Source organism: Montipora capricornis, chromosome 13 (assembly GCF_036669925.1).
Source record: "Montipora capricornis isolate CH-2021 chromosome 13, ASM3666992v2, whole genome shotgun sequence".
Classification (NCBI taxonomy): domain Eukaryota; kingdom Metazoa; phylum Cnidaria; class Anthozoa; order Scleractinia; family Acroporidae; genus Montipora; species Montipora capricornis.
In genome coordinates this window covers 14,707,980-14,722,279 of record NC_090895.1, presented here as the reverse complement: position 1 = coordinate 14,722,279, position 14,300 = coordinate 14,707,980, and the positions used below count along the sequence as shown (strand labels likewise).

General features: G+C 39.0%; 2 long non-coding RNA genes across 2 annotated transcripts in view; both read right to left on the bottom strand.

The window, feature by feature from the left end:
* Nucleotides 1-14,300, bottom strand: part of LOC138029182 (uncharacterized) — a 377,995-nt gene that overhangs the window by 59,613 nt on the left and 304,082 nt on the right. The gene's annotated exons all lie outside the window — the stretch shown is intronic.
* Nucleotides 7,197-11,677, bottom strand: LOC138028277 (uncharacterized). Its single transcript, XR_011127606.1, has 5 exons — nucleotides 11,613-11,677; nucleotides 11,444-11,485; nucleotides 8,876-8,932; nucleotides 8,702-8,743; nucleotides 7,197-7,241 (listed from the first exon to the last, which is right to left on the bottom strand). It is a non-coding gene; the product is annotated as an uncharacterized lncRNA (long non-coding RNA).

Below are 14,300 nucleotides of genomic sequence, written 5' to 3'. Positions count from 1 at the left end.
CATTGTAAAGGAAGGGCGTCGATCACAGACATAACACTAAAAGCGTCCAGTGGGGAGATGTTTAGCTCTCTTAACTTACTTTCAATAATAAAGTAATTATTTTCATCTAGTGAGTCCCCAAGTCTAAGAATACCTTTTTCTTGCAACGTCTTAAAATAAAAGGATTTTCCATCAATGCAAATTAGTTTATTGTTTCATAAAATAAATGTTTGAAACTGATTCGACTGTATAAGATGTTTGAAGGCAGTCATAATTTGCTGCTGAACACTTAATGAAGCACTTTAAACATTCTTCATAGAATGTTGGTAACCTTATAAGCAATTTTTTAAGGTCAAAATTACAACATAGAATCAATTTACCTCCAATTGGCTGTAAGTAATTTAATAAAATAGTTTTCCAACTGGCTGGCTGATCATTTCCAGTTTCTTCGAACAAAGTATTTTCTGAGTTTCAATTAATATGATTTCAAATGCGGGGCTTTAAGTCCCCATTTTCGATGTCATTTATAATTGCAGAACGCTTAACTTTATCTCTACCTTTCAAGATAAAATCAAAAATTATCTTATTCGAACTCTTCAGAAATTCCTTATCAAAGGATAACAAGCTAGCGCGATAGAAAAAAAAAACTGGAATAATGAACGTTTTGTCAAATGAATTTGGATTCTATCAATAATGGTGAGGTCGCGTCATCTCCAAACTCGTAGCTTTTGTTTCATAGCGTAGTTATTTCCTCAAAGTTCAGCCTCTGTTTTAACCGTTTATCGTATGTAAAGTGCACTCCCAGTATCTTGACCGATTTTCTATACACAGTATCACTCTGGTACACAATACCATTTATTGCCGTAGTTTGGGCCCAGCTACCTAGTAACATTATCTCTGTCTTTTGTTCGTTCACCTTAAATCCAGAACACGTTCTGAGACGTTCTACAAGATCAAAAACTGTGTCAAATAATATTTGGTCCTTACGAAGCCAGTCAGATCATCTGAAAATAATCCGAGTTTAATCTCCTCGTTATCCACCGGAATACCCTGAATGTCTTTATTACCACGTATGCTAATACACAAAATTTCTAAAACCATAACAAGTAGATAGGCTGATAGGGGATTGCCTTGCCTGACTCTCCGCTCGACAGGAAACGACGAGGTCGAGTAATCCTTGCTTAGGACACGACTGGAAATTTTATTGTGCAAGTATAAACCAATTGAATAAACGAAGAACAAAAGCCGATTGCAGATAAAGTGCGAAACAAGAATTCCCTACTTAAAGTATCAAACGCTTTCTGAATTTAAGTCTACACAAGATCAATCTTCCATGAATATGATACTTTTTTCAGTGAAATCCATCCATCCATCCTCTATGGTTCTAACTGCATCAAAAATCGTTCTACGTGTAACATATGCGCATTGATTGTGATGGATTACGTATGGAATAATCTTCTCCAATCTTTTGGAAATGGCCTTTGATGCTATTTTTACGTCCACGTTAATGATCGAGATCGGTCTCCAGTTTGACAAATTTTTTGTCCCTATCCTTTTTTTCAATCAACGTTACAATAGCCTCTTTTTGGGGGTTCGATAGCTCACCGTATTCGTAGGCAAATTTAAACTGTCAACCACCAAATTTCCTACTGTATTCCAAAAGGCTCTAATAAAATTCAAGAGGCCATTTTACAGTTGTAGCAAAGTTACCTGGCCTACGAATAGAAGCGGGCCTGCCGCTGACCCTGTTTTGATACAAACCTTTAAGCTTTTGTAATGTTAATGTGGACAAATTAGAATTACAACAACTCAATTTACATGATAAAAGCGGAGGGGGGCTGTATCAATACAAGGTCACCGGCAGCCTTGCAGCCATTCATAGGCTAGGTCGCTGAGCAAACAACTGTAAAATGGCCTATTGTTAGTCCATCATCATCAGTTAGTCCACTGTTGGTATGTCATTGTGTATGGAAATCCTCAAGGGAGTGCCTCATTAGCAGAGAAACTTGAGATGCAAATTTAAGTGTTCGTCAAGCTAAGCAAAAACCCACAAAGCCCCAAAACCCAAAAACGCAGCCTTCTAATGTCAAAGTCAGTACTCCAGTGCCAACTAGGGCACACAAACTCGGTAGCAGTAGGATTCCAAAATTTAAAAACCAGGTGAAATTAGGAAGGACCCAAACTAAAAAAAAATCAACAGAGCTCCAGAACGAGCGACCAGCCATGACGGCACCACTGACTGTAAAGAGCTAGAAAAATCCTTTCGCAGGACTATGCAAAATAAAATATGAGGCTGTTTTTTAGGTGTTAGTGCCAATGTGGTAATGTCAGTAGTATGTTACTGCCAATGTAGTTTGTCAGTAGTCTTTGAAGTAATAGGGTTAGAGTTTGCAGGCCCAATCAAGTATCGGGTCCGTTTGAAGTCGGAAGGGAAGGTATGTATTGCACTGTACTCATGCAGCCTGTACTTTGGAAAACGAACGAATGAGCGCAGCGAACAAGTGAGTTTTCAAACAATTTGTTTATTGTATATAGCATATCTAACGAGAATGAAACATACTTGACATCACTTTTGTCAACTTTCCCCATGCCATAAGCTTACATGCAGAACAGCACAAAAAAAAATACACACTGAACTAAATGACCGAAAGTAACAAAAAAAAATTCAATCCTGTTTGCAGTCCTGCAAAAAGTAGACAAAATATCACTTCCCATTCAGAATAACCGAAAAAAATAAGGAAGAATTCTTAAATACAAAGTGAGAAATAATTTCGCCTGTTTCCGAATCACTGTCAATCCCCATTTGCACGAGCAATTTTTATGTGACAATTTTATGTGGCAAATATGTTTGATCCTGTAGATAGCACAACAAAAAATAGGCTCGCAATGCGTACAGGTGTGGCTTACGGATTTACCTGCTTCGATGAGAAGCCTACAAAGGGCGCTTTCCATTCAACAAAAAGCATTGGTACAAATTTTCGGAATTTTCGTTGGTCGAATGGAACGGATCCGACCAAATCCCAGAACGCGAAGTCACGTGTATTGATATGCTTATTGTTCTTCCACTCGTCCAGAATGAACTCACGCGCAGTAGGGAGACTAAAACCAAAATCTTTCACGAATAGAACATGAAAGTTCTGGTAATTGTGGAAATCCCAACAGAGAGGGTGCAATGAAACGTACTTCCAAATTTTCGAAGAGTTTCCAGGAACTTTGGCCGTTCCATTCAATTTCTGCCCGGAAATCTCAAAAATTTGTTTGAATGGAAAGCGTCCAAATTCTTGGTATGTATGTGGTCACTTATCGAGTCGAATTACGGTTGGATAGTTTTCCATGTTGTTTTTGTCAATCAATAAAACAAGACGACTAAGATACAACAGACCATTTCTGGGTTCCCGAAATCCTCATTTTCAAGATGAGGGTTATTGGTCAATTTGTTATGGAAAAGTCTCGTTTTCACAACAAAGGTTGTACATGTAGCCTCGCTTTGAAAGTGAGCATTTTAGGGACTAAAAAAAAAAAATAACTCAGCATCCTCTCCCATGGAGGCTTGATAGATTTAGTTATGATTTTGTTTACCGTGGATGTAAAATTAACTCTAGAGAAGCATTTTATACGAATATGTCTTTTTTTTTTTTGCATTTTGTGAACCAGTACACGAGCACAATACTTTAAAGAAGGGCCTGGGACATCAAGGAAAATATTATGATGTAGCGTGCACTAGAAGCCATTGGGAACTTGATTTCGTTTAAGGACGTTCGTGCCCATTGCTACTGCGCATGATTACAGCGCACGCAAATTCACATCCCACGCCATGCATCGAGCGCGCGCGCTATGTACTTAAATAAACAATGATAGGGGAAGATGGCCATTGCTATAGCTTTGCTTGGATTTAACGATCTTGGATGCTCGGTGACCCCTACTTTTCTTTTCAGAAACAGATTTTATTTACCATTATCTCCACATTGTCCAAAAATGAACAAAAAATCAAGATTTCTGTCCTCGGGACTTGAAATCTTGCCATCTTGTGGCTGCAAGGCGTGTGAAACTATGGTCGCTAAATGCGAACTTGTTTTTGAAGGAACCTCAAAAGTTAACTAAATTCACTTGATGGGTCCACTTAAACAAAGTTTGGCAGAGAACGTTTCACTTCGAAGATGTAATTGCAATATTTTTGGGCTTGCAGACACTGTGGCCTTATTCGTTAGAGAATCCGGATTTTTTCAGATTTAGGGTGTTCTCCCAAGCAAGTTCTTTCCAAAACGAAGTCGGTGACCCCCCATTTTTTTTACATTTCTTACATCACTAACTCATCATCTTTCAATGGTTAAATTTGCAGAAAAAAATCAATGTTAGATAATTTTCGCGCGAACGTGACTAATTATGGATAATATGTACATGTAAGGTAACATAATACTGAGCTTAGGTTTCTGTTATCCATTAGGTGACAAAAGTTCTATTTTCAGTTGGTTGAGACCAAAACGTTTACAATATTGTATTTGGGTCTTGCGAGACTGTATTTTCTATAACAATACAGACAAAAGTAATAATTGGGGTAGGTGGAAATGGGGTTGCAAATGGAAATATTGATAAAAAAAAGGATAGGTGGATAACAAGATCAGAACACAAGCAATATTTCTGATTAACGGGTAGTGTTTTGAACTAACATTACCTGAATATTGCTAATATATTTTTTCACCCAATAGGATTTACAATTTGACCTGCAGTGTTTTATCTAACAGGAAGTTTAATAGAGATACTATTACCCCAATAGATACCAGAAAACAGCGCAGCAGAGTTCAATGAAAAGGCAAGTGCATGGTGGCATCACTTCACTTTAAGTACCAGAATCTTTCAGGTTTTCATATCAAGAAATTGTAATTTTATCCCAGTGTGGCTACCAAACTCAAGCTATGTGGAAACATGAAATGAATAGGTCAACTTGACATCGTCATGCAAATGGCTGATGTACCTACAAAAACCTAACATTTGGTATAAAGTTTCAAGTACTATAACATCAACATGTCTAATGATCAGCTTGGTTAAGTAAGTGCAACAAATATCAGTTCCATTAACTGTATTCATAAAAACAAACCAGCAAAGTCTAAGCTTAATTAATTTAAGTGCAATTTGGTATTTTTAATGAGCACAAGGAAATTTTTCAAAAACAAGGAATGTCAAGCCCGCTTGCAGAACCATACTTGTTAAATAAAAGAAGCATAGATAACCTAGCATGGATCTTTTCCTGTTGTTAGAAACATTTGAAAAAAGGCAAAATACCACCATGTGCCGTTAAAAATGGAATGCCTTCTCCAGTGAAACCAGAATTTATCGATTTGAGTGAGTTACTATGCAGGCGTTTGGCACCAAGGTTGGCCTTTCAGAAGATTCTTCAAGCCCCAAGAGGAAACTAATTGATGATGAAAGGAAATATTGCAAATGTTCCAGCAGATGACATGTCTATTGTAGGAAAGCCGGCGTGTAAAATCTGAGCAACAAAGATGAACGTATAACTAGATAAAAAACGACCTTTGACAACTTACATATGTATTACTTCCATACATTTCTGAAGCTTATGTAACTCAGTCGAGTGCAGCCGAAAGTAGATTGAGACCGACCCTCAATCCCTTTCCCTGGGCCCGAAGCTCCCGGTCAACCACGTGACTAGCGCTCTGTTCACCGTGACAAATCCCAACCTCTAGCCATAACATGATCATGACAGAGGGTGGTTTACACTTCGTGTAAGTCACACAATAATTGTTGACAATTCGCAGTTTTGTGGGTCAGAGCAATGTTTTTGGTCAGCAGAGATAAAGCACAAAGAAGGCGAGGTTGTCTGGCCCTTCTCCAAAGGCTCTCACTGAGAGGTAGGAATTTGCCACCTTTCGTGTGACTAGTCGTTTACACGAGCAATTTTTCGTACTTGACAACTTTTCTTTGTCACATAAAAGCCAGCTTTTTAGCAAATACGCCAGCCGGGAACTCACCAGCTTTTCAGGAAATACAGTTGTCTAATAAAAAATGGCCAAATTCTCTTGTGTACATGAGCAAATAAAAATTGTCACACAAAAATTGTCACATAAAAGTTGCTGGTGTAAACGGGGCTTCAGATTTAACCATGTAATGGCGGCGCTTCGGACTCTGTTGACATAGGACCTGATTACATGGCGAATTTAAGCCAGGTTAGCCTGGCGGAGATTTCAGCTTGGCTTCTGAAAGAAATTCTCTTGAAATGAAAGTGGTGATTACATGAAATTTGCGTTTTGTGCCCAGACTGAAATTGAGCATGTAATCGCAACAAAATTTTAGGTCGGTGGGAAGAGTGAAATTTCAGCTCGGGCTGAAAGTCACCATGTTATAAGGTCTTTACACAGCAGGACAAAATGGGAGGCCAAGACCACGTTATGGAAACACAAACTTCAAGTGGGCGCTGATTTCAAGACCACGATTCTTGGAAGCCATTAGGGTGCTTTGCTCCGATTGGCTTACCAATTCGACTATGGACTGTGATTGGTTATATTTTTCACATGTGAAAAAATCATGCTATACGCAATGGTGATTGGACGTATCGCCGCCTTCTTCACATGTGAAATATACGGCACATATGAAATTCCATTTCCAACGTTTATCGAATAAGTTCTCGCTATAGATTGTATGTACATGTTTATAATAATATGTAGTCTCTCACGGAGAACTCAACTGTCTCCAAACAAAGATGAATATGAATGAACTAGACTGGACACGAGATAAGTTCACAGAAACAGAGTTGACATTGCTTCGTCATTGAATCAAGAATTAATTTTGACACAACAATATTTAGCAGGATTTCCATGAAGGCCTCTATTCCTGTATTTTAAGACAACCATTGCGGTGGTTCTGTCTTTAAACCATTTTGCTTTTTTCTTTGAAATTTGGTGTTCTTTTTGTGTCAACGAAAAGAAGCAAAAGGTCAGGCGCTAAGAAAAAAGCAGGCCAAGAACAGGACTGACAATGACAATGTGCCACCTAATCCTACGTGCCAGTTGTGCTCGGAAAGGGAGTAAATCACGTACCAACAACGGAAAGTAAGAAACTAGGTCAAAGGGAGTATAAAAAGTACTAAGGGATATCACCGGATCGTGCAAAGCTACTCAGGGGAAGTTTGCCAGAAGTTCAAAAGTTACAAACCCCACATTAACTCATAAAATCAGAGCCATTTATGCAAATGTGTCCTATCCTACCTTCCATCTCACTGAACTTGTCCTTCAAATGTTTCGACATTTCTTTAGGAATAAAATAGACAGTCATTAAGGGAACTTTGAAAATACCTTTTGCAGGGAAACTGGTAAACATATAAACTGTTCTTTTTAGACCAATTTAAGACTAAAGCAGCCAAATGTACTCAGAGCAACCAAACACGTTAGCGAATCGACTTCGGTTGTTAGCGACCTGGACATTAGCGAAACGACCTTTGTCAGGAATAAATGGCTTTCAGGTGCTCAGCGATTGGACATCTAACTACTCAATGTAATACTGCCTTTGTGTCATTTAGCCATGCTGGTACTAGCGAATGAAGTTTGTTCGTACAAATTGAATTTTGTTTCTCTCATATTTTAAACTTTCTTTTTAAAAGAAAGCTACGGGAAAAATCGTAAGTCTATCTTGCTTAGCAGTTATTAGGTTGACTACTAATAGCTCGGATGAGCTATTTCATTCTACGTAATGAAAATGCACAAGCCGCCTTGCAAAAAAGAGCAAGAAATTTCAAAAACACCCAGTTGATCGTTTGGCTCAGTTAGTTGTGCACCACACAAAGATACTGTTGTCCTTTTGTTTTTATTCAGGAAGCCAATCGGGTGGCATTAGCTTTTTATTGACGTACAGTATGCACGCTTGAGTATGGAGCACATGGAAAAGCTGTTCCTGTTGAATTGTTAATACGGTTCTCGTTTACGGAATTCAGGAGAATCATAGTTAATAGAGGGGAGTGGTTATGAAACCTGACAAATTTCTTTGTTGTTGGTTTTTGTTCTCCTTTTTGGCCTTGACCGTGCACAAAACACAATAGTTGTTTAGTCCGTACTGAGGGACTAACCAATAGAAACGTGTTGATTGCATAACTCATGCATAGTGTATGAGCGCAAAACAAAAGATTGTGCACAGTCGTGGACTTTCCAACCTAAATCTTGGCATTTTTGTTAGCTCCTTTGACACCCAGTTGATCATTTGCCTCTGTTAGTTGTGCATTGGACTTTTGCAAAGAAGGTTGTGTGGTTAACTCTGGCTGGACCAACACTCAGGGTCTTTAAAGAACTGAGGAGGAATTTCCTTAGCAATTGGATAGAAGATATTGACACATTGTCACGTGTCACACAAAAATACTGTTGTCCTTTTGTTTCTATTTAGAAAGCCAATCGGGGGGTATTAGTTTTTAATTGACGTATGCACGCTTGGGTATGGAACTCATGGAAAAGGTGTTTGTGTTGAATTGTGTTAGTAAGGGAATTCAGGAGAATCTGATGAGTTTGGTGCTTAAATTAGGTTGGATTATTCAGTTCATTTGCCAATCATCATTATCTAGCGGCCCTAGAGGTCGGGGCACACTCAACCACTCTCTGCTTCATGTGAGTGATTGAGTGAGCATTAATACCTGCAAGTGGTCAAACTTTGCTCCGACCATGTATCACGGTCATTGTCCGATAAAAACACTCACATTATAAGAGTCATTTACATATGGACCTACCTTCCATCTCATAGAGCTTGTCCATCATAGTTTTTGACATTTCTTTGGGAGTAAAAGAACAGTTTTAAGTGACCCTTGGAAAACTTTTTGCAAGATAAAAAGAAAATGGTTCTTGCTTGACCCCCTTAGTTAAGCTCAGTTAACTCAATAAGTCAATAAAATGCATGAACTCACCATGACATTGTTTAGTATTCAAGCTGTCTCCCTGCCACTTCAACTGCTGCAGCGTTTCTTTAAAAAGTAAAATAAGGGGTGAGGCAGTAAGCATTTACGGTTTGTATATTTTGAAAGCCAAATCTCTGTTAGGAATAAACGGCTTCTGGGTGATCAGCGTTTGGACTTCGAATTACAGAAATAAATGTTGCCTTCATTTCATTTAGCTGTATGCTTGTACCCTGGAACAAAAATTGTTATTCTGGAGGCACTAGCGAATACATTACGTTCATACAACTCTCAAATCTCTCTAACAGTCAGGGTCTTTAATCAACTGAGGAGAAATTGTTACCCTACTTGAAGTGGTGTTTTGACACGTTTAGGGAATTCAGGAGAATATGACGAGTTCCGTTTCTTAAATTGGGTTTAAATTTTCAGTGAAGTTTTTGTTTGCCAATAAAACAGAAATAATATCTGCACATTGTCAGACTTTTAAGTGCTCTTAACGGCAGGAACACCTGGACCCATCACATAGAGCATGTCAGTTGTTTCTTAATATTGTTACTTCGCAAGAAGGAGCCCTGAGAAGGCAACCGATGAGCGTATACAGTTGTGTCGTGGAGATATAACGACGCTGCATTATTTGATATTTTCTAACTCGTAAATGATCCAAGCCATATTTCCGCTCTTATTTGGGGTCTTATGAAAAGTAATTGTTCCTCTTTTTAAGACAGGAACGTTAACAGGTGTCGGTTATTATTATCATTTTTTATTTTTGGATTTTTTCCAAACTTGCGATGATTTAGGCCAATGGTAGGTACGAAATAGTTCACATCACCAGTACGTGGGCCGCTAAGTATAAACACAGCGGAAAAGGCTAGATTCGAATTGTGTAGCAACAACAGAACAGAGTCGAGGTCCAAGAGAATAATTTGCATTGTCCTTTGTTATGAACAAAACTAATTTGCTATAGTAAAACGGTCGGCGTGGTGTAATGGTGTCTCCATTATGTAATGAATTGGGATGGGGTTGTGGCTGAGAGGCCATTCGTCATTGGCATTGCCAAATCAATTTGCCCTTTCAGCTTCATTTTTTTGGGGAAATCGTCCCATAATAATGCCAAGACCTAGCAAAGGTAGAAACGAAAATAGAACTTAGAGAGTGTCTGTTGCACGAAGAGCATTGTACACAGATTATTTTGATGTTGGTAACAGAGAAGAAACATTGGGGGACTTAGTTTTCAAAAAAGTGCGCACTAACACCGAAAACTAAGACCTGCATGTAGCAAATGGTATGAATTATTTGTTATGGTAGATGGAATACCGTAATTATTTGCTAATATGATGAACAGAGTATTTAAGTTTAATCGGGCTTCGCCTTATTGCAGATTTTTAGAAAAACAGAACAGAAATATCAGCTTTAAAGGTTGTCACGAGACCTACAGCTAACTAAGCACTCTGGCTATGGGCAAAAGAAGCTAAAACAAAAACCCCTCGCATCCGTAACAAAATAGAATATAGCATCTATTACAAATGCAAATATTCTTCTGATCAAGGTAAGAGAGAAAAAAAAAAATGAAAGAAAAGAAGGGGTCTAAGGTTTCACAACAACCTGTTAAATGTTGAGCAGCTTATTTACTATGAGTATGTACGGGCTAGCAGTCAAAGGTTACTGAGAGCTGTTAAAGAGGAAAGAATATCGGAACAAGGTCACACAAAGCAAGAATTAAGAACAGAAAGGCACCTAAAAGGAAAGAAACTGAAGGACTCCTTACTCGAGCACAAGATCAGGTGCTTAGAACAAACCAGGTCAACAATCAGGTCAAGCGATCTGTTAAGATCACCAATCGTTTCACATGTACCTCCGCAAATGTCATTTATTGCATAACCTGTACGTTATGTAATAAGTTATACATTGGTAAGACAGGTAGACGACTAGCGACCTTTTCCGCGAACACCTTCGCGATGGTGAGAAGAATGCATCTAAGCCTAAGCCTAACCCTAACCCTAACCCTAACCACTCCAAACAACACATGGCTATCTGCGGCCTTTCCCTACATCAAGGTACGACGGAAAGCCGCAAGAACCTGGAACAAAAATTCATCTTCCAAATCGGCACCCTTAATCTCCACGGTATTGACGAACGCTATTCATCTAACTAATGTATTCCTATTTTTCACGTTGCCATGTTACCACCAATAGTGTATCTCCTCCTTCACTATATAAACAACACACAACCCATAATTCCTCGATTCGAGCTGACGAAGGGCTAACGCTCGAAACGTCAGCTTTTATAATTCCTGTACGATGGTCAATTTACGCTATCAACTCCGTTGATAAACCCAAATTTTTGTGTACCACTTCCCCACCAACGCAGCACCAGAGTTTCTTTAGAAACTACCCCCTTTATTCACTTGCAGGTCAAGAACTAGATTGACAATGACAATGTGTCACCTAATTCTGTGTCAGTTGTGCGCAGAAACCATTTGCTAGCAATAGAATGTAATAAACGTTCACAAACGTAGTATAAAAAGTGCCGGGAAATTACATGGGATCGCGCAAAGCCTTCGCTTTACATGTGCCCACCTACCTTTCATCTCACTGAGCTTCTCCTTCAAATGTCTTGACATTTCTATAGGAATAAAAGAGACCGTTGTTAAGCAAACTTTGAAAATACCTTTTGCAGGAGAAAAACAAAGCAAAAAGGTTTTTGTTACGTTCCCAAGCATTCAATAGGTCAATATAATTTATGAACTCACCATGAGTCTCTTTTAGTGTGTCTTTGCTGCTGCCCTCATCTGTTTCAAGCCTTTTCAGGGTGTCTGAATCAAATCAAATCAATGGATCAATTATTCAATCAATACAATAGAAAATGACAAATAATACAAAGGAAGTTACGAAAGCACACATGAGCCATACATGAATACGGACAAAGAAGGGTGACAGGAAAAGTATTTGTAGATTACCATATAGAAAGTGGTGTAAAAAAGAATGAAATAATAAAATTAATGTATTCTATAGCCCCTAGCCAATTAAGTGCCCTAAGCGCTTTACAATCTTTATAACTATAACTTATTACCATACAATGTATTAATCTACAATTCAATTAAAAAAAGACATAAATAAATCACAGTACTATCAAAGAAAATCCGAAAAATAGAAATAATTAAAATAAATAAGTGGGTCTCTAGGACCCTCTTAAAACTACTAACACTATCAGACAACCTAATGTGTAAAGGAATCCCATTTCAGAGCAGCGGGCCTGCGATAGAAAAAGCCCGATCAACCTATGATTTGGTTTATGTGCGGTCCACCTGGGAGGTTGGCCTGAGTGACCTTGAGTAAGTTCTGTAGTGGAGAACATCATGGAAAATAGGATAGCGTCCAAATGATGGATCAAAACATGCCGAGTGAAATGGTCAGGGGCCAGCAGCCTTTTCTACAACTTTAGACACCACCGTCAGATTTGATGTGGGACGAAAACTCGCACATTCCTCATGATCTGCATCAGGCTTCTTTAGAGATGGTAGTAGCTCTGCCAGCTTCAAGGACTCAGGTATAACGCCAGTTGCAAGCGACAAATTTACAATACTGGTTATAATAGGAAGAAGTGTGTCAAAGCATCCATTGATAATGTGAGATGGTAATAGGACAAGGCTGCATGATTTGGGGATCGATTTAGAAGCAAAAGCTTTCACCTCCCCATGCGTAACTGCGTCAAAAATACAGAGTTGCAGGTCTTCACGTATGGTAAAAATTTTGTCATGGAAAAAGTCAGCAAAATGGTTGGCCAACACATCATTGCTCGGTGCAGAGGTATAACATCTGGATGTTTTCTTCTGAAGTAACTTATTCACTGTCTTGCATTGGACCTTCTGGTCATTAGAGTGAGCTTGGACAAGAGACGTATTGTAGAATGACTTTAAAGAATCAATAAGGTTGTTACCGACGCTAAAACTGGTACACATTGTTTTCACGATCGATCGTTAAACCAGTAAAAAGCCATTTCATTTCCAGGCGCCATCTCTTTCTTTTCTCCTCTGTCACTTTAGGCGTATACCATGAAGCAGACGGTCTGTTGGTTAAACACGTATATTTCAGAGGAGCATGTTTATCAATCAATGATGCACGTAGCAAGTTGCTATTGTATAATGTAACAAGGTTCTTTAAGTCCGTGGGAGGCTGGTTAAACAATGACGACTCCATGAGGTCTTCGGAGAAAATTCATATCAATAGACTGCAGTCTGGAAATGAACAGTTTTCTAAGCAAACACAGGTTTCTCCAGGAGTAGACTGCAATGCATAGCTCGATGATCTGAAATAGCAGGATCACAAACCCATATATTTTGTACAAAAGATTTATCGGATCTAGTGATAACAAGGTCAAGGGTGTGGCCATTCTTGTGTGTAATGCCTCTAACATGCTGTTTGAGATCAACAGCTCCAAGGATATTAGCAAACCGTCTAGCGTAAAAGTCACTTGGATGATCAACATGCAACTTGGCATCATCAATGATTATTATAGTGCCTGGGTGCTCAGCTAGGGTGGTCTCCAGTAACCGTGGGAACTATTCGTAAAACAGGGCATAAGTAGACTCAGGTGGCCAAAAGATTACAAACACACGTAAATGAACACTGCTTTGAAACCGCATGTCCATGAGTTCGAAAGTCTGATGTGCGTAACAGATATTGTTAATCCGAAGAGTACCCTTAAATAGTTCACCAACACCCCCACTCCTCCCCACAGCTCTAGGATTGTGAAGGAATCTACATCCAGCAGCACACAGGGTACCCATGTTCACTACATTGTAGTTATCATCATGAAACCATTATCCACATTGAACGATTTAATCGCCATTGCTTTATTACCAGCGGATCTAACATTTCGATAAGAAAGGCGCAAACAGATCACACTCTTTACTCCAGAACTATCGTTGACGCGACAGACCAAAACAAGCACACGTGAACGATTGTTTTGTGTAATGCGTCGCCTATTATATAATCTAACTGGAATGGCATGTTCACACAATTGGAAAGAACATTTATGACGGCTGACAAATCAACCCCACGGGCTATTGGTCTCTGGACATGACAATAAAATTGTAGACCTTACTGGAATCTTCTGCGCGTCAGTAGAATCAGGCCCAGGTTGTGGATGGACATTGTCTCCGAGCTAGATAGAAAGAGCCATGAAGTTGCAAGTCGAACCCGAGTTAAAATAGTTATAAATGGGACCATTTGACCACCTATTTTGGAATAATAGCCTAGGCCTTTCTTTCCTCAGGATCCAAAGGTGTTAAACGCCACTGTTGGTATGACATTGTATATGGAAATGCTCCAGTACGATGGTCCAGGAGGGTCACAATCCAGTTTTAAGTTTATTCACAGTCCAGTTTAGTTTTGTGAGTCGTCACCAGTTCTCTATCACTTCACGCGTCACAGGTCAT